Here is a 24,589-nt window from a genome sequence, read left to right on the forward strand (position 1 = left end):
TCCCAGACCAAGGCTTAAACCTGTGTCCCCTGCATTGGCAGGGGGGTTCATAACCACTGTGCCACCAGGGAAGTCCAGTGTGAGTTTTTGACATGCTAATTTATAATGACTGGCAGATGTGAAGACCTTAAGGGAAAGACAAGATTGGCACTTGGACAACTAAAATGTATAAGGGCGATGGATTCAAAGATCAATTTTCAGGAAAGAAATATTCTTAAAATATGTATTTAAATGTGAGTAAGTAGACCATGGTTCTTCTTTAGGGCTTATGGATGCAGAATGCCAGGACTGCAAAAAAAAAAGTCAAAGATCAGGTAATGTGGGAGACTTTGGACTCAACCTGATTCCACTCTGAACCCAGCAAGAAAGGACAGAGTGTCTGAAGAAATGGGTATTAGCAGGACTTGCAGGTATCAGGCCAATCTCCCGAGATGGTTCTCAAAATTCCTCCTTTTCTGCATCTGCTTGCTGCTCTTCACATCAAAAGGCAAAACAAGATCCCCTCTATTTGAACCCAGGCTGGCCTTGTGACTACTTTGACCGGCCAGAATGTGGTGAAAATGGCATTCTGGTACTTTTAAGCCCAAGCCTTAAGAGGCTTCCACTTCCTTCCTCTTGGAATACTTGCTCTTGAAACCTTCACTCTTAGAAAGCACTCGCCATGTTGTTTAAAGCCCGAGCCGCATGGAGAGGCCGTGTAGAAGAGAATCAAAATGCTCTGGTATTGCTCAGAGCAATAATGCCAGCCATGTGAGTGGATATGGATACTTTAGATATTCCAACCCTTAAGCCCCAGATGAACTGTAGTCCCAGCTGCTATCACATGTGGTGGAAAACCCACCCAGCTAAACCCAACAACCTACAGAATCATGAAGGGTGCTGCAGGATTGCTTCTACCCCAAAGGGTACCTTCTTCTATTCCCAGAAAGGTCCTTGTAGGTTGGGCATGACCCTGAGTGTTAGAGTGAACCAGTCACTGGATAAATATTCTGTATATCTGCAATTTACCTGCCAGCAGAGAGCTTATGCCTCCATAGTCCTCATGCTGTAGTAAAGTAGATTTTTGCATTTTAAATGGATGGTTGGAGTGTGCTGGGCTGATGCTTATCAATGGGAGATAAGATGCCGGGAAGGCTCTCAAGGGTGAGGTTATAGGTTAGGGAGAGGCCCTTGCCCCGTTTGCGTAGAATGATTTTGGTCGTGAAAGTGACAATGAGTGAACGCTGACTTTTATTTCGAAAAGTCTCAAAAGATTTTGTCACAGACTTCTAAAGGAAAGTTGATCATTTAAGCAGGAATATAGTGCTTTCATGTTCTAATCCATGTGGCAGAGAAATACAAGCTTTGTCCAAGAGCCATTAACTCTTTGTATGTTTTACATTTATGTTGCGTTTTAGCTTTTTTGACATTACGTTTTAGCTTTTTTCTTTTCCTGGACCAAATCAAGGCTCATGCTTTTATATATAAATTTGTGGTTTGTTTTTCAAAAGTTTAATTTCCCCCTTAACTTTAATTTTTAAAAATTTCTTGTTAAAGATTATTTAAAAGCATTGTGAAGTCTATCTTATTTTTCCATGGAACAGTCTGATTTTTTTCGGAAAGTGTAGGTCATGATAAAGACATCAAAAAAAGTGTACAATATATATAAAGGAAGGAGAGAAGATTTTAAAACTATTTATTTGAAAATAGCAATAGTTTCAAGCTTTAGAAACATTATAAGACTAGTACATAGGACACCTGTCTACCCTTTATCCAGATTAACCTCTTGTTAACATTTTGTTCCGTTGCTTTCTCAATTGTTTTCTTATCCTCCACCCTCTTTCTTCGGGTGTGTGTGTGTGTGTGTATTTTAAATCATTTTTTTCTCTTTTTTTGTCTTATACCATCAAGGCTCATGCTTTTATATATAAATATAAATTCATGAATGCAATTTGAGAGTAAATTGCATTCATCATGGCCCTAAAATCTTCAGTGTATATTTCCAAAGAATAAGGATATTCTCTTAAATACAGTAGCTATCAACTTTACTATATTTAATATTGCTACAATAATTTTATCTAATCTACCATTCATATTCTAATTTTGTCAATTGACCCAATAATGTCCTTCCTATCCCCCTTTTCCCCTGAAGTACATGATCCAATTTAGGAACACATTGTCATGTCTCTAGTCTTCTTTAATCTGGAACATTTCCACAGCCTATTTTTGCCTTTTATGACATTGACATTTTGAAGACTACAGTCCCTTTTAAAAAAAGAGAATGTTTCTCATTTTGGGTGTGTCCAGTGGCTCCTCAAGTTTCCATTCCAGGCCAGAAGTGATATGTGTCCTTCTCCAGAGGCACACAATGTACACTTGCCCCTCAATGTTGGTATTAATTTTGATTACCTGGTTAAGGTGTTCTCCAGTTTATCCCTATAATGTTCTCCCCACTACATTTGCAACTAATAAGCTATCTGGGGAGACCATGCAAATATTCTACTTCTCATGAAAATTCCCCCTGAGATTTGGTATCTATTGGTATCTAAACCTAAACTAAAGTTTAATATGATGGCTGCAAAATGATGATTTTCTACATTCACCACTTCCTCCACATTTATCTGTCAACACTCAGCATTCTACAAGCAAGAGTCCTTTTTTCTCCCCACTGATTTTTATAATCTATTTATTATTTGTTTGTGCTCATTAACTCTGTGTTTTCAATGGTCTATAATTCATTACTGTCCCTAATTATTTTAGTATTTAAATTATCCCAGATTAGGATGATGGGAGCATCGTCCAGAAGTCTCCAGTGTCCTTGTGATACCCCCACTTTAAAAAAGCATTTTCTTACTTTCCGGCATAACAAGATATCCCAGATTCATCTTGTATCCACCTTACCCTAGCCTTGAAATCAACCATTTCTTTAATGAGCCCTGGTTTCTTTTAGTGGGGAAAGGTATTAAAGACAGAGACCTCTGGGCACTAGTATGATAGGAGGGTAATTTTTGATGGAGTTAAACTGGATTTAGAATGCCTTTCACTCCAAATTTTATTTGAGCTATGGCAAATATGGTGTCTATCTACTTTTATAAAAGACAAATGACAATTTTCTGCTTTATGCCGAAAATTATCCCTAAATTCAAGTGACTGTATCAGAATGAGGTACATATTTGAGGACATCATCTAGATAATTAAACCCCCAAATCTGCTCTTAAGGATAAAATTTCATTTTTTCTCTCTAGAATCTTTTATTATTAGCACTTGTAGTGAAAAATGTCATATAATTAATAAATTTGCTATATTCTAAGAACACAAACTATATTACCGAGTGCAGATAAGATTTTGACTGCATTCTTTATTGGTATTTTAGAAATACTCAGGGGTTTGGCTATAAACTCCTATAATTTCACTTCATGCTGAAATTATTTGCTTGTCTTTCTGCTGTTTGGAAAATTCTGAGATTCAGAGCATTTGGTGTGTTAATAAAAAAAGAATGAAAAAACCTTAAGGTCCAACACTAACGGGAATGTAACAGTTCAGAATTAGAATGTAAAACAATTAGGACCACAACAATCAAACCAGGACTGAGTGTATGCCTGAGGGATGTGTCATGAAATCGGTTATAGGGACACCATGCCACAACCTAGTTATCAGTGATCCAGTGATACTGAATGGAATATGTAATAGCATCTCCCCTTTCTGAAGAGCAGTTACACAGTGTGGCTGAGAGCAGCTGAATGTGTGTGTGTGTGTGCGTGTGTGTGTGTGCGTTGTGTGTGTGTGTATCTGCCTATGTCGGGAAGCTGTGATAGTGGGAAGGAATTTGCCAGTGTTCCCTGTGTTTGTGTGTGAGGATGAAGTGGGTTGCCATGTTTTCTTTTGTAATCTTCCGCTTTCTACCCGTAATGGGGATAGTATGTGGAAATCTATCACTATGCTTTTCTTTTTCATTCAGAGGAACTAATTTGCTTCAGCATGTGTTAAGATTGTTACAGAAGCAATGTTTTAACTTTTGATATCCAAAATAGTATTTCTGAGTCTACCATAAGCCCAAAGCCAAGGATTGAAGAGTTAGAAATGAGCTTTTAAATTTTCTTTAGCTTCCTTTATCACAAATCACAGATAAAATTTCTTTATCTGTGATTTGACTAGATCACAAAGTTTTATTTTAAGCTATGGGGCAGAGAGAATCAGAATATGACGTCAGAGAAATTCCTGCGGTAGGAAAAGGGGAGCGCCTCTACCTCATGGCCCGGGAGTCACAGCAGGTGAAGGGAGAGGGAGGGAGGATAAACAGGTGAGGCACGAGCATCGTGGCTCCCCGACCCTGGGGTGAAATCTCACAGAAGAGTCATTAGCTAAGTTGAGGGGAAAGCCAAAGGCAGAAGGACTTTTATCTTGCTTACTGTTTGGAACTTTGGTAGGGAGACTGGAGGGCAGGGCAACCCCTTAATAACATGGGGCTGTCGTCACAGAGTAAAAGCAGCACAGTTGGGCAGAGGGACCTAGAGTCAGCACTTTGGGTCCCTGCTTGCCATAAGGGGAAAGTAGATGGTCACTAGCTCTGCTGATAGCCAGGGCCTTGCTTCCAGGGGTCATCAATGTAAGTTACAACCTCTCCAGGCATATCTTAGAAGAAGTCGTGTTAAGGGACCAGGGAGCATGGCAGGCTGGTGGCTTTACAGTAGAAATCAGCAAAGATACAAAGGACCCATGCAGACCCAAATCTGCTTCCTGAAACTGCATATCCGCCTCTCCATGAGCCGTCACTATGGATACCTGAAAGACTGAACATTTACCCCCAAAAGACAGAGTCAGTTGCTAAGAGTTGCTATTTGAACTGTAAGAGATTGAGACACCATTGAGTGACAAGTTGAAAGCATTTCTCTGCAATTCCCCCATGGTAACCCAGTATGATAGAGGTTTGAGAGAAAGATTCAGTCATAGAAAATGAAAATGCTACATTTTCTTTGCTTGAGTAGAAGTGTATGATTTTAGATTTCATTACATACTCTTTGGCAGAGGGAGGGCAGAGATCATTCCACAATCCTGGCAGGCAGGTTTTCTTACTGGGAACCCCCCTGCCTCCATTCGCTCTTATAGCTGTTCCCACTAATTTTGCAAGCCTGAAAATTGGACTGCTATGCCTGTTGCCCACACTGTGTTACGAGGCTCCGCAGAGAGTCCCATGTATATATTTTGAGTTTTCCTGGGTAACTTGTCCATAGTATTCAGTTATGTGTGAAATAGATTTGGTCCCAAACTGTTTGAACTCAGGAGAATTAACTGTAATTGGTTCTGGGAGATAAAATATGTTTCCCCAGGAGTTGATGGTTTTGAAAGGGTAGTTTTTCTTCTGGGCGAGATAGACATGAATCATCAAATAGGTGTACAATGCAGTATCTTTGTTTCTGACCACAGAATCCAGATGTAAAGCTCTGACTAGTGGTTCCAGGTTTCTGGTCAGTCTCACTGGGTTAATAATAATTACTAACATTTGGCTGGAGCTTTAAAGTTTTCACAGTGCCTTCATGTGCATTTGTCACATTAGATGGTGCTGCTGGTAGTGCATGATTTGTGTCTTCACTTACCCACACACCCTGCCATGGTGTTTTGTCTCTTTCTAAGAATTTCTTCACAAAGTTGATTCAGTTACTCAAAGCTGTTTTAGAATAAGACAAAAATGAATGAGTAGAGAGACCCTTGGCCTTTCCTGCTCTAGAAGATCTAATTGCCCTGTCTGTGGTTATAGAAGATAAACTTTGATTGGTACTGGGAAGTGTTTTTCCTCTAGCTTGACCTGATGTCATTTTTCAAAAACAAGCAGTTAAGCCTGCTTTGTTCAACTTACTTTTTCAAATTGCCGGTAAGGATTTCTTTGAAAGCCTTGTGATCCATAGACATTCTAGAAAGGGCTGGATCTTAGATGCTGGCCTTTACTTCCATAGGTGGCTAAAAATGGTCAGAATTGGAAGGAGTCACAATAATCAAATCTATTTTTAGAAGTACATTAGCATGTGGTTTTGCAAACTCACATTTCATTCCTGTAAAAACCAGCAAGCACTGTCATAAAAATACTGTCAAGATTTACTGCTTCTTCATGAGACCCGGGACTAAGCCAGAGGGACACCAGGCACCCTAAGCCTACTTATAGCTGCTGCCTCTGAAACCCTACTCGGTAATGTGGAAAGTGTTTTTAAAAATTCAACTAAATGGCTACCACATGGTGGAAAATTAGCAATCTGGGACTGAAACTTTTGTGTGGTATTAAATCCACATATGGAAAAAATTAAATATCATCCTCGATGCCCTCCATGTGTTCAGTTGTATTAAATGAAATGCTTAAAAAGTGCGACATTATTTAACTTTTACAAGGTTTGTCACATCTAGTAAAATTATTACTGTTCTTTTGGAAAGTTTCATACAGGTGCCTTCTGAGCTCACATCAGTCTGGCTGTCCTATAATATACATATAATTTGTTACTGGATATAGCGCAAGGCAATCAACAGAACTCCAACCACGGCAACTTAATATAGCACAGAAATGCAGTAACTGGCAACAGGCAATGCTGTGGTAGGTTGGTCCATAATAATCTTCTTTTCTATAGAAAGGATTTTATAAAACATAAAGGGTGAAGTATTTACCATAAATTGTTTTAAGAAAATCTGACACTTTAAATGACTCCAAGTATTTTATATTTTCATAGATTTAAACAGTAGTGCCATGTGACATTCTTAGTCTGCATTTGCTAATGTGCCTAGCTTGCTCAATAAATGTCATAATCATATCGATACTGATGATAAAAAGGGTTTTTCAGGAAATTTGTCAGCTTCACTCTGTTTACTCTGGTGCAAGAAGATATTTCCTGAGCTTAAGGGCTAGTTGCTCCATTTACTAGAGACCTGGCTTGTGTGTTGTATGCTTAGAACCCAGATGTTCCTGGGAACCTTGATCTCTGTTTCAGCAGGTGTGGTTTACAGCCCATCAGCGTCAGGATCACCTGGAGGATTTGTTAAACATGTGAGATCTGGGCTTAATTCTAGATCTACCGCATCTGCATGCATATCAAACTCTCCAGGTGATTCTTATTCATTGTAAAGTTTGAGAGACTTGACAGTCCAAAGCCCTTTTGTTGTAGAGAGAAAACCAAGGCTGAGAAGTTTATCAAATGTCCCAACTATATACAGCTGGTGTATGCAGCGTGCAATGATACAGTATTATCCAGTAATCCCCGGAGGTTTTCAGATGTGCAAATGAGCTCCACACAGAATTGGTTCCCTGGGAGAAGGTGAACCGTAAAGGTGTATTGACTAACCTACTGTAGCGGCAGTCCACGTCAGGAGGAGCCATCTCCGTGCATTCAGAGTCTCAGCCTGGTGGACGGCGAACAGGGAAACTGTGCTGAGACTTGATATCCAGGGGCCTCAAACTCTCCATACGAGTTATGCAGTGTCCTTACATTTCTTACATTTAGTTTCCAGTCCTGGAGAGTTTTTTTAAAAAATTATATTTTTAAAACCATGGGCCAAAAGAGTTTAAGCCGCTCAGATCTGTAATAGATCAAACTCCCAGACAGTTTAAAAGGTGTACTTGGTTTCAAACACAGCATAGCAAAATTTATCAAACCCAGTTCTTCCCTGTAAAGCACAGGACTGAAGTCCGTTTTATGGCTTCATATGGTGAAACAACGTCTGCTGGGCGGAAGCTCCAGGTTCTGGTTAAACGATCTTACATCAAGAGAAATACCTGGGCTCAAGTTGCACCTTGAGTAAAGCAGGAAAGAGTCAATGACTATGTCTAAAGAAAAACAAATGAGCTGTTTTCAAGGAGGATTTTGAGTTTCTCAGGCACGATTATTCCTACCACGCCACGTTGCTGCTGTTCTCAGTGACAATGTTACTGTGGCTTATGTTACAATACCTTTGGCTGCCTGGGTCTAGATTTCCCATGAAGCAGCAAACTGCCCAAGGCAGCTGGCATATGATCAAATGCTCAAAGAGCCGCTAAAAATGTAACTACCTGTAAATGTCAGTGTTTTTCAAATAAGAGTGTTTTTCTTTGGTTCCAAATTTTGTGCGGTACATTAATGTCACTCAGGAGCGGGCATGATGGGATCTGATGAGAGCACTCCTGCAGTTACTGGTTTTCTGTTTCCATAGGGCTTCTTCACAAAGCAGTGGCAAAAGCCCATGAACTGTGTCGCTTCACCACATAAGTGCCTCCTTTTTGGTTTTGTCCAGAATATCCCTTCCTCTTGGGTCACCTGTGCGGAGACTGTTAGCTTCTCATGCTTAACTGCCTTTGAAGTTCCAACAGAACCACCAGAGTTGGGAGGCAGTCCTTTTCTTCCTAACAATGGTTCAGGCTGAGTTTTGTGGTTCAAAAATATGGTTTGTCATTTTTTGCCACTATTGACAAAAAATGAGCATTTACCCACCAGCAGCCAAGAGTCAACGTTTTTCAAAGAGATTAGTAAAATGCATGATTCCTTAGTTTACTTACATTTCTGGTTGAGAGTGCAGATGGATAACTCTTGGACTTTGGAGTCAACGGTACTTTCTAATGAACTCTATGGTTCCAACTGCCAGGAATAGGAGGGCCAACCACCCAGTTTTGAATGTGACAGTTGGTCTTTGATTGCTTTGCGTCAGCAAAGGGGAGATTATGGGGGTTGGGTCCAGGTGGAATGGGCTGTGGCTTCCTTCCCCGCAGCAGGGATCTGGCATGACTGGGTCTTGGCTCTCACTTGCCAGGGCAGCGTGTGTATTGACAGAGGGGACCTGTTGTATGAAGTGAAGCTTCACTCCTGTTGTATGAAGTGAAGCTTCACTCCATGGCAGGGCTGCCTTCTGCCTGGCTGAGGGCCCCAAGGAAAGTCTCCCTGCCATCTGGCTCCAGTGAGGGCTGAAGAAGGGAGTGCTTCTGCTGCATGAAACCCTAAGTCCATAGTCCAGATGAGATCTGCAAGGACCCTTGACAGTTTGTGACACTTAAATGGAAGGGAAGGAAAAAACACACACAGACCTGCTCCTCCACTGGTTTGGAGAACACTAGTTAGGAGAACAATAAAATATTTCAGAAGTGATCTTATATGGCAAGATTAAGATGGATCTCTTGTTGATTAATTAATACAGTCAAAGTCCCTTGATATGTGAAGTGTATGTGCTTGTGTGTGTGTATATCGGTCTATACACATATACATATTTATGCATATAAATAAATGTGATACACATATATTATTTTAACTTAAAAACACACACACATATATTTGTTTGCTGATTTTTTGATATAGGTCCAAGGCCTTTTCTTTAATTGTTGGTTGGCTGATTGGAATCCTTATTGTCTTTCTTCTGGAAAGCACCAGCACAAGTCATTTTCCATTTCTTTAAAATGGAGTGAGAACTTGAAGGTACTTGCAGAGCAACCTGAAGGCAGATTCCTTACGGAGCTTTACCTAATTCGATGACTATTTTTAAAAGGTGACTGATCTCTATTGAGCTATTCCAAAACAATTACCTTCATTTTTTATAGAAACAATAATTCTCTTTTTGTACTCTTTAGCAATTTCAATAATAGTTCCTTAATTTAGGTAGTTAAAAATGCAACTAGTATAAAGGGTTTGGGTACAAACTCAACTGACTCATCATAAGCAAACAGCTCCTGGGCTGGGAGGAGAAGGGAGAAGGCACACCAGTGTTCTGTAGCCAGGGTGGCATTGCTTAGCACGTTTCGCAGAGAAAATGGAGAGCATTGGTTAATGGAGGGGGTTGGATTAAAGAAAAGTCATTTAAAAGAGGTTCTGTTGTATTTAAGAGGAGGAAGCTGGTGTCTTTCACCTCTCTCTGTGATGGACCCACAACTTAGAAAAGTGGTGAGCTAAGGACCTTTCTTACGGATACATAGACATGATTCTAATTAGAACTGTAAACCCTGAGTGCATAAGCTGTTGTAACTTCTTGGATAGACATAAGCTTGGCCAGGTAGGAGAGCACTAAGGTGTGGACTGGGTCAGGCTTCCATTCTTGGACCTTCCTTGTCCAGGTCTTACTGGGAAAGTAGATTATAGAATGCCTTTGCCCTCTATATATGAAAAAAATTGAGACTTGACAGCCACATTAAAAAAGGAGTTTAGTTGAAGAACAGAGCTGAAGAACAACATCTGGTTTTGGTGAAGTCTGGCCTTTGTGCCCAGTTTTACAGCTCAGTTGACTGAAGTACCACAAGGTCATGACTCATCTAGGGTCAGCTCATTGGTCAATAGCTCAGTTGCTATCTGATCCCCAAACTCTTGTAACTTTCAGTCCCATATTTTAACTATTAAGCCACGTGTCCTGCTACAGAATATGCCACAAAATGCCCCAGATGCGCACTGAGAGAAATCTTTCTATGACCCAGCTAGCATCAAGTCCCCTCAGGACTTTCTGGTTATTAAATGTTCTTGGAGACCTCTCCTCCAGTGTAAGCGCATTAACCTGAATGTTATGAGGATTTCCCCACATGACAGTGTTATAAGATTTTCTTATGAGGTCACTTCCTAGGAAGGCAGGGATTTAAAAGCTGCCACAACCGGCAGTGAAGCAAGCAACATGTGGTTTTGCTTTCTGTCTGTCATTTTAAGCAATAAAGAATTTATATAGATAAGATTTCTAAGACAGCTGATGTAGCTTTTTTATTTGTTTATAGGCTTTGGTTTCACCTTGAAAACATCCTCTCTGAACATCAGAAGTGCATTTCATCCCTGAACGGTATATTAACTTCCAACATTTCTGACTTCCAGTCATGAGGATTTTAAAACCAATTGCATATAGCACTGAGGCTTTTCACTTTTAATGGTGCATTCAGAAGGCCAGCTTTCCCCATTTTCTATGCTATCTTCATCCCATTAACTACTATCAGCTCTGATAGAAACCACCCCTTCTTGAAAAAAAGAACCAAATACTAAGTTGCTTCTTGCCTCTTTTTTTTTTCTATAAATTTATTTATTTATTTATTTTTGGCTGTGTTGGGTCTTCGTTTCTGTGCGAGGGCTTTCTCTAGTTGCGGCGAGCGGGGGCCACTTTTCATCACGGTGCGCGGGCCTCTTACTATCGCGGCCTCTCTTGTTGCGGGGCACAGGCTCCAGACGCGCAGGCTCAGCAGTTGTGGCTCACGGGCCCAGCTGCTCCGCGGCATGTGGGATCTTCCCAGACCAGGGCACGAACCCGTGTCCCCTGCATTGGCAGGCAGATTCTCAACCACTGCGCCACCAGGGAAGCCCCTTCTTGCTTCTTAATGAAAGTATTCAGATCACGTAGGTAAACCATACTAAGAATATGTTGACTCCTGGTGTATATTTTCCCCCAAACCATCACTCAAACCAGTCTTTTATTTCCATTAAGGTTGGCTGGTGGCTTTTAGCTTGGGCCCAAAGAGTGAGACACAATACAGGGCATTTCTTCAGAAATGTCATGGAACTTTTATGGGACATTCTATTGTTATATAAAAAAAGTTCCCACCTAATTTGTTAATTTTTTCAACAAATTTTATGAACATGCTGGGACTTTTTTGAAAACACAGATTCATTTCCCCATACCTTCCAACTCTGTACATGATTGTCTGAAACAAATTTGTCTGAGTTTATTCAACAAAGGACTGCCTAAACCAAAAACTCTGTTTGTTTGGTGAAAACAAACTTTTTTGTTTTCCACATACATTTGCTAACTCTGTGTAGTTTGGTATTTTGTTTCCCTAGAACACACTGCCAATCTTGTGTAACCAGTAATTAGCAGCTGCAGGTCAAGTGACACACAGAGACAAGGAACATGGCAGGAGGGATGCAGGAAGCCAGACTGTAGGATGCAATGGGCCACCCCAGTAGGAGACCTCAGAACTAACAACTGAACCACATCCTTGCTGATGTGCTTCCCTTTTCCCAGGGTGGTTCTGAGAAAAGTCAGGATGCCACACACAGCCTCTGTTTCCAAATCTAATGCAGGATTCTTCAAGGAGAACTAGTAGAGCCAAGGTGTGTTTGAGATAATATCTATGAACTTTTTCTGTCACTGCTTCATTCTGAGGCTTTGGAAAACCACTTCAGTTTCTGTTTATGTCTTGTCCTATGGATTATATTCTGGAAAAACATGACATAAGCTGAAATGACAGAAGTCAAATCTAAGTGTTTCATAGAAATGGTGTAAGAGGAAATTATGCCCATTTAAATAAAAAATACCACATTTACTCCTATCTTCCTCTTTCCCATTCTTCATTCTTTCCTTGAGAATTATTGAGGATCTGTTATATGCAAGGCATGGAATACTGTGGGAAACAAGACATCACGTGTCTTATTTTAAGTCATATAGTATAAATCTTTAAATAGTGTATATAAATTAAACAAATCAACTCAGTCATTATATAAATAATATACATTATATATTATATATATACATATATATAAATAATATACATTATATATTATATATATACATATATATAAATAATATACATTATATATTATATATACATATATATAAATAATATACATTATATATTATATATATACAATAATAATGTAAATAATTATATTTAATTAAGTAGTTAATCAAAATATATAATAAAAGTTCTTTTTACTCTCTGTCAGTCCTACCTTATTTTGATGATAATTGTTAGTACGGTAAAAGAACACTTCCAAACACTAGCCCAAATTAATCTTCAAAACATGTTTTTTGAATTGAATGATGGCCATGGGATTCAGGACTTACTTGGAGGGTTTTAAAATAAAAATATCATTTATTATTTTCCTGACTACAGAGTATTATTTTATTGTAGAAAAATTGGAAAATTCTAGAAAACATGAGTAAGAAAATAAAAATCATTAATAATTCTGTTATGCAGAGCTAGCTAACACTATTGGGATTTCAAAATATTTCTTCTGGCCTTTGTATATGTGTGTTTGTGTATACACAAAGACAAAAAAAAGAAATGTTGTTATATATATTTACGTAAAAGAAAGTTGAGATCACATGGTCTATATTGATTTTAAACTTGTTTTTAAAATTTAATATATCAGAAACATTTCCTATGGTTAATAAAGTTTTATAAAAGATGATTTTTAATGGACTGCAGAATATGGCATCATGTGAATGTATACATAAATTGGAGGTTATTTAAAAATTTTAACTAGTATAAATAACTCTGATTATCTTTTTTTAAAATTCATTTTCTAGATGATTCAAAAAATTTTATTGAAGTATAGTTGATTTACAATGTTTCAGGTGCAAAACAAAGAAGTATCCTTATATATAAACCTTTGTGTATGTCTTTGATCATTTCTTAGATAAATTCCTAGAAGAAGAATTACTGAAGTTACTGATCCAAAAGAGATGATTACTTTTTAAGGCTCCTAATTTCTCTCCACTGTATTTCAATTAGCAATGGATGAGAATAATTGCATCCTGTGTATATTTTAATGTTGTATATAAAATTTTTAAATGATTGCTTTTTGGAAATATTTACACAGAAACTGTATTCAGATTGTGGAAATGTCAATAGACGTGGTCTGAGAGGATGAATCTTGGAATATTTTTCAGTTAAGTTTACGTAAGTGTTATTCACTTTATTAGTTGCGGTGTACAGTTACACAAACTAACCAAACCAGCTATGTCATTGAGTCATAGAGACTGACTCTGAAAGCCTTAAAGATTATGTAGGCTAATCTACCAAAATGGGACTGTAATATTTCTTACAGAGGGTTATTTAGTTTCTGCTCGAACATTTCCAGGGACTAAGAGTTCACAATTTCACCAGGTAACCCTCATATTTAGTCTTCATTTATGTAGATCAGGCTTGTATGTGCTTATATGCCTTTGGGTCTTTGGAGGTGATCCAAACAGACTTCATAGCCAATGAAACATATTGTTGGTTCACATTTCCCAGAAGTTGTGTGTGGTATATATTATCTTCATCCCATGTTTAAAAATTTACAATGAATTAGGGACAGTTCTAAAAGAACCCAGCAAAATAATGGCACTAGATATAGGTCAGTTTCAAGTTACCTAATTACGGTGTTGTACATGACTGTATTGGACTCTGTGCTTCTACCTCCTAGAATGATGAATTTGCTATTAAGGGCAATGTCTTAGACCGTATACATTCCCTGAAATGTAACCCTGCAATAGGGACACTGGGGATTGTATCATGGAAAGTTTCCTGGTATGTAGAATTCTCAGAAGAAACACTATATTTGTGGGGTTGGCCAACATGATGCCTTCTTATTTATTATTTAGTGTTACCATGATAATAGTAACATTTATATAGTACTTTTTACTTAAAAATTATTGCACACACATTATTTTCTTCTTTGAATTCCCAAATAATCCTGTGAGGTAAGTATAATAATTATGTTATTGCTATTATTATTATTATTATTAGGTATAACTATATTTTCTCCACTTTATGGATAAAGTCAGTGTTTTGCCAAAAGTCACAGTTAACTTGAACTGAAATCAGCGCTGAAATTCAGGAACAGAACTTCTGATTCCACATCTTGTGCTCTCTTCACCTCTTAATTTAATATAGTACTTAGATGGTTCATTGTTTCTTAATGCTTGTTGATCTTCATGATTCTACTATCAAGTAAGCACCTAAGAGTTCTCTCTGGATCTCAGGATTTCTTTAATCCAAGGATTGCATTCAAAGCACCCTGTGGACTTGGGTCAGATAGAGTCTTTTGTTTTTTTTAGAGAAGAAATTTGCACTTGTATACCGTGTCCACATGGCCAAAACCAGTTTTTTGCAGATTAGTACAAATTTTATCAGCAAGAGTGAATAAAGATCAAAATCTCTCTTGTTGGATTCGATTGTCTGTCACACCTATCAGAGAGGAAGTAAAAACTAGAGAAGCCTGTGACTGGCAAGTGATGAGTGTCCGCTGATACTGGGCACCTTGACTGTTGAAGAAGAGAGGGTCAAGTTTGAGAGGGCAAAGATCACCCCTTTTGAGTCCAATTAGTATTTATTTATATCCATCTGCTGTACATTTATAAACATTGGCATCTAGAGGGTGGAAGAAAGAGAGAATATAGACTTCCCGAGCCAGGTACGACCTTTAGCTCCTTGAATGAGAAATGCGGGAGTGAAGATAAAGGTCACGTTGGAAGTGAAGTATCAAGACTTTCATTGGTCCATGAATCAGAATTTTGTTTCAATCTAACTCTTCATGCTGGCACCCAAGGGTGTAGTAAAACAGAGTTCGAATCAAAGCAGTATAATGAAACATAATCTAAAAAGGAATAGGTTTATAGGTGAGCCTTCAAAACAGACAGGTGTTTTGTTATTTTAATAATAAAATTGTCTAACCGAAAAGCTTCTTTTGTAGGTCAACATGATCTGTGAGATGCATTTTTTCAGAGCTTCAAGCAGTCCCATAGTTAGTAAGGCACTTAAAGGTCACATAAATAGAATGCAAATGGGGCTTGGAAAATCTTTCAAGTTAGAAACAGTGTAGGGCAGAGCTAATATTAATTTTCTTAGGCATCAATATACATTTTTTTTCCTATGTGGATGAACTGATTGAACTCAATGAATCTGTTGATTCATTTAATCAGTAAATATTTATTAAGTGCCAGCTATGTATCAAGAACATTATTAGATCTTGTACCTTACCTAGTACTTTACTGCCACAAGTGGAAAAGAACAGTCAGGAAGTAAAATGGTAATTGTGAACTGAAACAAAATTGCATCATATGATTGCACTAAGCTGTTTGCACAATCCCATGTTCTCAGGCCCATTGCCTCCCAGAAAATGTTTCAGCTAGGTTTTAACTGTGAAGGTTTAAGTCCCTAATTCAAGAATTATAAAGAAATTAGAGATTTAGATTCCACACTTCTGAATTTTTGTCCGTGTTACTCAGCTTTTAAAAGCAAAGAATTATCAGCAGTTGTAGTCACTGTATCAATGGAAATTGTCTTATGGAACTGGTGTTTTTATTATTTTAAAATCCCATGACACTAACATTTATAAGATAAACAGCTTTCATAGATTAAAAATGTATTAAATGCAGACAATTTAAAAAACTGACAATAGCATTTATTTATTTATGCAAATTTATTTTATATCCTAAAGTTTGATTCTAAACCTTTGTTGCATTCAGAGTCTAGGGTTTCTCCTGAATCATTTTTAGTGTCTGCAGTGATGCGTAATATCATGATGACACATGGCTTCCTGTAACCCACATTCCTGCTCTGGACCTCCTTAGCACTTGGAGAGTTACTGGCTACTATACCTTTGAGACACATTGAAGAATACTATGTCTAAGTATGTTGTTTCACTTTTTTCCTTATTTGATTCATAAATCTCTGAAAGGTAAACAACTTAACACTTCTGATAGGTAGATGCTTGGAGCCTGAGAGAAGATCTTTCATGGATTCACAATAACCTTTCCTAGCTCAGAAAACTCTGCCATCTTTTCCAAGAGATTTGGCTACATTCATATAGGCAATAAGAAATTGTAACACTAGTTACAACAGTAACTTGCAAATGGCAAATTTCTTTTGACATAGATCACAAAATTAATCTTTATTTCAGAAATGTTAAAATATGAAAAACATATGATCTTAGAATCAAGGAAATAGAACAATTAAAACACAGGTGGCCATGTTGCTTCCTAGGAACTTGACTGGCTGGGCAAAAGAGCTGGTAAATTTAGTCTGTCCCTGTATGATGTCTGATAACCTTTTAGCTACATTGATTCCTCTGAGGGGGAATGTGTATGTTTGTGGTTGACTTCTTTGATATATTCCATTTTGATTTCACAATACCACAAACCAAGAGTTACTAAACTAGTTTTATCAGTTGTTCACAAAAACAAAGAAACCAAATGTGGATCTAGAAAGAGTCAGATGTTTAAAAAATTATATTTTTCTGCTAACATTAATATTAAAAAATAGTGCTGAAACAAAACCAAAACACAATTCCTTCTCTTCCTAGGAAAAAATTCAACACTCAGAAGTTTAGAAAAATACAATGTTTATTAAATAAAAAGTATATTTAATTTTTTTTACAGCCAATGGTATCCTTCCAAAAGATATATACAACTACCAAAATAAAAAGAAATAGAATCAACAGGTCTTATTTCTGATACTTAGTACGAATAGTGTGTACATGGAACCAAATGTGGCTGGCTGGTTCTTTAGCAATGACTAATTATCAGTGTCAAGGAGAAATTTATATATATATACAATTTGTATTGATTTCATTCTAAAACTTACAGAAAATTTACAAGCATAATGCAAAGAACCTTTTTCCTGATCCTTTTGAGAGCAAATTACTGATATTATGCCTGATCCCTTTTGAATACTGCATAGTATATTTCCTATAAATAAGAACATTTTATATATGTCCTCAACATAACTATCAAAATCAGAAAATTAACATGGATACATTACTACCATATAATTTGAAGACACCATTCAAGTTTGTTAATTATCCCAATATTACTATTTATAGCGAAAGGATCCAGTTCAGAATCTTATATTACGTTTAGTTGTCATATATTTTTTGTTTCCTTCAGTCTGAAAAGGTTTCTTATTCTTTCCTTGACCTTTCTCATCTTGACACTTTTGAAGATTACAGGCCAGTTATGTTGTAGAATGCCCATCAATGTGGATTTATCTGATATTTCCCCATGATTACATTCAAGATATGCATCTTTGGCAGAAATATCAGACAAGTGATACTGTTCTTCTCATTGCATCATATCAGATGGCGCAAATTTCACTTTGTCCCATTACTGATAACGTTTAGTTTGATCTCTTGATTATGATAGTATCTACCAGTCTTCACTAAAGTTACTCATTTTTCCTTCGTAAATAACAAGTACTTTGTGGGGAGGTACTCTGAGACTTTGAAATTATCATGTTCCTAATCAAACTTCAATCAATGTATTTATATGTCAGGATGGATTAATGGTTTTCTATTTTATTCAGTTGATTATCATCTGTTACTATCATTTATTTGATGTTCATTTTTTCTTTGCTTTTGCTAGTGGGAGCCCCTTTAAGTTGGCTTTTTGTCTTTTAACACATCTCTGTGTGAATGCCGTTTTCACTCCACTTGGGAGCTGACACCTACATTGGGCTTCCCTCCTGTCCCACCTCTTGAACACCCTCCTTCCTCCTGCTCAGACTCTGGCACCCTGCTCTGTGCTACTTCAGCTCCATCCCAGCCCTCCTTGTCAGTGGCAGAGACTTCTTTCTTGCTCAGCCCCACCTAATGGCTTTATGACTGAATTGTTCAGGAAGGGAAGAGTAAGATGAACTTTTGTTCTTAGTCTTGCCCTTCAGTTCCTCTTTTAGATCTTAATTAATTCATGAAAAAATGTATTTTGAGCAACGATGCATTGCTGGGTACTGTCTTGGTCTAGTACAGATAAAGATGAGTCACATAGTTGTCCTGTTTTGGGAGCACAAAATCTAGCAGGGAAGCTAAAACATGAGTACAACCATCTGAAGTCCATAGCGCTAGTGTTCTAATAGAGGCATGAGAGAAGAGACACAAAAGGGTCATTCTGCCCACAGTCATGAGGGAGGCTTCAGAGAAGAGGTCACACTCAAGCTCGTCAAGGACATTCTACGCTAGATTGAGACAGTATAGATTGAGGCATGGGGGCCTGAATATCTTTGGGGAATAATAACTGGTCTAGGATATTTGGGATCTGGGGGAAAATGGAGGGAAATAAAACCATAAATATATGTTAAGATAAAAGCAGAAAATTTGGGGCCAGAGTAGAAGGACTTTGAGTGTCATATTAAAGTTTAAACTTTGCACAGTAGATGAGATTTGTATTTTAGAAAGATAACTGTGGAAGCAGGTGGAGAAGAAACTGAAATTACATGAGAGACCAATTTTGGAGGATATTATCCAACCTTTCCTTCTAACTAAGCAAGAGGCCCAGATATGGTCTACACTTAAGGGCCTCCAGAGACAGGGAAGATGGGGGAATTCTGTCCCTCTAGGTTTGAGACAAAGACAGTGGTATGCTGGTAAATTAGCTCTCCAAAAAAATGAAAAGTGCAGATTTGCAGCATTTGCTGAATTTCTGAGGTGTAAATAAATATGCCCACTTTCAAGCTACTGGCATCTCAAGACTGAATAGAGTTTGGAAAAGATTAGCACAATCTGCTCTCCCCAGCCAGTGCAAGCCAGCTCTAGCACAGTAATGGAAGGTAAAGAGGCTTCCTCTAAGGGGAAGTGAAGGTAGAGTGAGTGTCTTATTTTGTTCGGGCTGCTATAACAAAATACTATAGACTGAGTGGCTTAAACAGCCTTTATTTCTCACAGTTCTGGAGGCTGGGAAGTCCAAGATCAAGATGCCAGCAGATCCAGAGTGTGGCAAAGGTCTGCTTCCTGGTTCATAGACGGTTCTCTTCTTGCTGTGTCCTCACGTGGCAGAAGGGGCAAGGGATCTTTCAGAGGTCTCTAAGGGCATTCATCCCATTCATGAGGGCTCTACCCTCATGATCTAATCAGTTCCCAAAGGCCCTACCTCCGTACAATGACATTGGGGTTTAGGATTTTGACATATGAATTTTGGGGAGATCTATTTAGTCCTTTGCAATGATATTATAGGAAATGGGTCAAAGCTATGATTTTTATGGAGTAAGTCAAAGACCTCTCTGCACCAGAAGTAGCTGAGGCCATCAAGCAACTGATGACATAGGGGAACCTGACCCAAGGAGGAGCAGGACAGAGTCCTGGTTCTGATTGCTTAGAGAAGAGATGGCATGAATGACAAGGTGTGCCCTTGAGGGAGGGTTTCCTGAGAGCAGGTTGACAAAAATCAGGAGCAGGTGGTGTTGCCCTAGAGGTATTTAGAGCTGCTACACTGATCAAGGATAGAACCCTGGTTAGCAGCTGCTCCTGGGACAGGTTCAGATCCACCAGCAAGCTAAGCACAGAGCCTCCCCACTGGTCTGCTGAGCTAGTGATCGCCTAAGGCCCAGACTGTGTGTGTGTGTGTGTGTGTGTGTGTGTGTGTGTGTTTAACACTTATACTTGCTCCTCTGCCATATACTTCTGAGATAAGGAAGAGCTACCAGTTTGAATTTGGTGTAACAGCAAATCATAATGGGTAAAACTGAGCCCCTATTATCTATAGACACTGTTCTAAATACTTTACATGTATTAACTCTTTCACTCATGTTATAGATGAAGAAATTTAAACACGACGAGATTAAGTAACTCAAAGTCACGTAGCTGGTAAAAGTATAGCAGCACCCTGATTCCTGAGCCCACATTCTATAGAATACCCACTCTGCTACACTGGGAAGAGGAAAAAATGCAGGGAGAACAAAATATTGGTATCCCCAAATATAATCCACCTGCATAAATTAGGTCAGTTCAAAACCTGGCATATAATAGATGTGCAGTAAATGTTTTTTAAATAAATAAATGAAAACCTCTCTCATACCACTTAATCTTTTGAGAATGAGTGTTTTACAGTATTATACTTCTGTCTTGCTTTTTAACTTTGGCTATTTTAGAATTAAGATGGTCTTTGAGCATTGTATTTTCCCAAATACACCAGAATTTGAGATACACCAGAAGAATGTGTATATCTTCATTTTTGAAACATTGTGCCAAATATGCTCCTGGACCATGGAGCTTTTCTTTATCAGTAGATTTAATTAATTCAATTATTCATTTAGAATAGCTCTTCCTCTGTTGACTTATCTTGCCCTGAAGAATTCCTTATGAGGCTGGCCTGGCTATTACCATGGAGGGTTTCATGAGGTGACAGTCAGTGCTCTGAAAGTCTGCCTTGATCTATGTGCAGTGTCGGTATACCCTGCCTGACACAAGCGCTCTGGGATCTGTCTTTACCTTCCTCTGAGCTTATTGTATCCAGAAAGTCTGCTTTTCAGGAGAAGTCAAGAATGCGTTGTTCCATCTCTATGATGAGAGGCAGATCTCCAACTAAAAAAAGAAAACCTTTGCATTTTGAAAGACCAAATAGGTTGGCACTTAAAAGGGAATTCCATCTGGTTAATTTAGGGTGCTGAGAAAAAGATCCAGCATAAGAACGCCATCTGGCAGTGGGCCCACTACATTTTCAACTGGTTGTGAATTGGAGAGATTTTCATCACGTTGGGGACTTTGCTTTCCATTATTGTGTCCTTCTGACATGGGAGAATAAGTGAGGATACACAGATTGGTCCTGGTATCATGACTACACTCATGAACATGATCAATGCCAGTTGTATCAGAACCAGAGATGGCCTCATGCTTGCTGACATATTTGAAGTAAAAAAAAAAACAAAAAACAAAACTGAACAAAAATTTTGAAGTATTTCCCCTAAAAGGTCTTTTTTTTTTTTTGATCCTTGCCTTCTAATTTTCTTTCCTTTTGTATCTAAGAAGATATTCTGAAAGTATGAAGAGATTTTATGTAAAAGAAAACTTTAGAAAGTTGTTAATTTCTGGTCTTATTTTTTTTTTCCCCAGTGACTTGGCACACAAAAAATTTATATGAATCCTCTGTGGGACTGAACAACTTTCCAGGGCAGCTGTCATCTGTGTGATGACTCAGCACTTCAGACTGCTTTAATCTTGTTGTCTATGAAGTCCATATAAGACCTCCAGGTTCTTGGATGACGAGAAAGAGAATCTAAGGGTTGTGTAGAGGCTTTTCATGGCTTTAGCCTGAAAGTGACACATATCACTTTTGCTCCCATTTCATTGGCTAGAAGTTTTCACGTGGCTGTGTGTAACTGCAGGGATCTTGGAAGTGTAGTCTTCCATGAGCCCAGAAAGAAGAGAACTAGATATTGGTGAACACGAATCATGGCTGCCATAGCCATGTTGTCCAATCAAGCTCACTAGACATCAGCAGAATCCAAATGGCACGTGGTCCAAATGAATATATTAAACTCCTAAGTTTGCTGCCACCTGTAAAAGCTAACAAAGTGAAACTCCTCCCATCGTGAAGTCTGTTTCTTGTTTCTGTGAAGCATTTGAGGTTCCCAAGATGAATTTTCCCTCCCACCGAAATTTTTTCTTTCGCATTTTTCTCTTATTCTACTGTTTCAGCCAGAGGAATGTTGCTCAAGTCCTTGGATAGAGTCTAGATTCCTTTAGCAGAAGCTGTAGCCTCAAGAACTGATGTACTCATCAACACTTCCAGATTTGAATTACTTCAGCCTGAATCTTCCATGCGCTATTGTAAGGGCATTTAGAGTTGTGTGATGCAGTTGGCCTCAATAGCACTAGTGCACATTTTCTGTGCTCCCCAACCTGGGTGTAGGACTGATCTTTTCCCCTTACACCCTTAAGGTGACTGGCTACTTAGTGTCCAAAAGGAAATGACAAATTTAGGGATGATTGGGGCAGGTGTTTGTATCCAAGATTTGTTTATTCCATTTCTAACACTCTTCATGGCTTTGTATAAATCCAAATTTCTGTCTGGTATAATTTTCTTTCTTTCCAGAGAACTCTTTTTAATATTCTTATAGTGTACATCTGTTGGCAATGAATTCTCTCGGTTTTTGTTTGTCTGAGGTAGTTTTTATTTCTCCTTCATTTTTTGAAAGATGTCTTTATAGGGAATAGAGCACTCAGTTGACAGGTTTTTCTTTCAGCACTTTCAAGATATCACTCCATTGTATTCTGTGTTGCATGTTTTGTGATGAGAAGTCTACTGTAATCTTTTCTTACTGTAAAGAGCTGTAAAGGGTCTGGGATTTTACTCTATTTGCAAGCTAAAAACTTAGTCTGCCACAGGTTCATAGAAGCTGGCAGAAGATATGAGACTTTCGAGTGAGAAACAAAGAACTTTATTGCTCATGGCACAGAAAACAGCATGAGCACCAGCATATTTACATCTGTTCCCCTTGCCCCCATGTCCTAAAAGGGTGATGCAAATGATCCCAGATGCGTTGCATTATAGAAGAGGAACCCTAAACTTAGGGGACCCAAATCTTTTCTAATAAGCAGTAAACGTATCTGCCTTTTATTCTGGAGAGAGACACTGTATCTTCTAAGACTATAAGCAAACCTGCTTTTTGCCCTGGAAAGAGACACCATTTCTATCGCGTAAGGCTGTTTTATACACAATCTTGTATGGATAGTCTGGAACAGTGGGCAATTAGTGCCTCACTTTGCAAGATATTCAGAAACACATGTGACCCATGGAAAGTTGTCTCCCTACAGAAATGTGTCTCTTCTTTTTTTTTCCTGGCTGCCTTCAGAATTTCCTATTTGTGTTTTGTCTGCAGCAGTTTGAATGTGAGGTGCCAGGTGTGTACGTGTTCATGCACTCAAGTGTGTGTATGTTTTATTATTTATTTCTGTTTAGTGTTCTCTGAGCTGTTGGATCTGAGGTTTGGGGGTGGTCATTGATTTTGTAACACTCTTGGCTAGTATTCCTTCAAATAATTCTTCTGCCCTATTTTCTCTCTCTTTTCTTCTGGGATTCCAATGATGCACATATTAGACCATTTGATATTATCTCACAATTCCTGGTTGCTCTGTTCTTTTTCTTCCCTCATTCCTTTTTTTCTTGGTGTTTCAGACTAGGTAATTTCTATTGACCTATCTTTAACTTTGCTGATTCTTTCCTGGATTTTGTGTCTATTCATGAGGCTCTAGAACATATTCTTCATCTTTATTACTGTGTTTTTCATTTTTAGCATTTGAACTTGATTACTTCTTTTTTCCCTTCCAGTTTTACTGAGATATAGTTGACATATAACATTGTTTAGTTTAAGGGGTACAATGTGATGATTTGATGCATGTATGTATTATGAAATGATTACCACAATAGGGTTAGTTAACACCTCCATCATCTTACATAATTCCACTTTTTTTTTTTTTTTGGTGATGAGAACATTTAAGATCTACTCTCCTAGTACCTTTCAAGTATACAGTACAGTATTGTGAACTACAGTCACCATGCTGTACATTAGATCCCCAGAACTTATTTATCTTATAACTGGAAGTTTGTACCATTTGACCAATATCTCCCCATTGCCCCTACTCCCCAGCCCTTGGTAACAACCATTCTACTCTCTGTTTCTATGAGTTTGGCTTTTTTAGATTCCACATATAAGTGATATTACACAGTGTTTGCCTTTCTTTGTCTGACTTATTTCACTTAACATAGTGCCCTCAAGGTCCATCCATGTTTTGCAATACACACATATGCACATATGTGTCATGACACATATGATATATATGTGTCATATATACATATACATAGTATTTTTATACACTCAAAAGATGGAACTTGACGCCACAATCTTAAGGCAATTTCTTTCACTATCCCAGAGATAGTGAAAGAAAATGCCTTCATGTACAATGCTATATATGTGACCTTTGGGCCTGTCATGGGTTGGATTGTGTCCCGCAATTATTCATCATCATATTTTAAAGTCTTAACCTCCGGTGCCTTAGAGTGTAACTGGATTTGGAGACAGGAATCTTTAAAGAGGGAATCAAGTTAAAATGAGGTCATCAAGGTGTGCCCTAATCCAGTAGGACTAATGTCCTTATGTTAAGGGGAAACTTGGTCACAGATAGGTACAGAGGGAAAACAGCTTGAAGGCACAGGGAGAAGACAGTCATCTATAAGCCAA

The sequence above is a fragment of the Balaenoptera acutorostrata genome, chromosome 21 (genome assembly GCF_949987535.1).
Source record: "Balaenoptera acutorostrata chromosome 21, mBalAcu1.1, whole genome shotgun sequence".
Lineage (NCBI taxonomy): Eukaryota > Metazoa > Chordata > Mammalia > Artiodactyla > Balaenopteridae > Balaenoptera > Balaenoptera acutorostrata.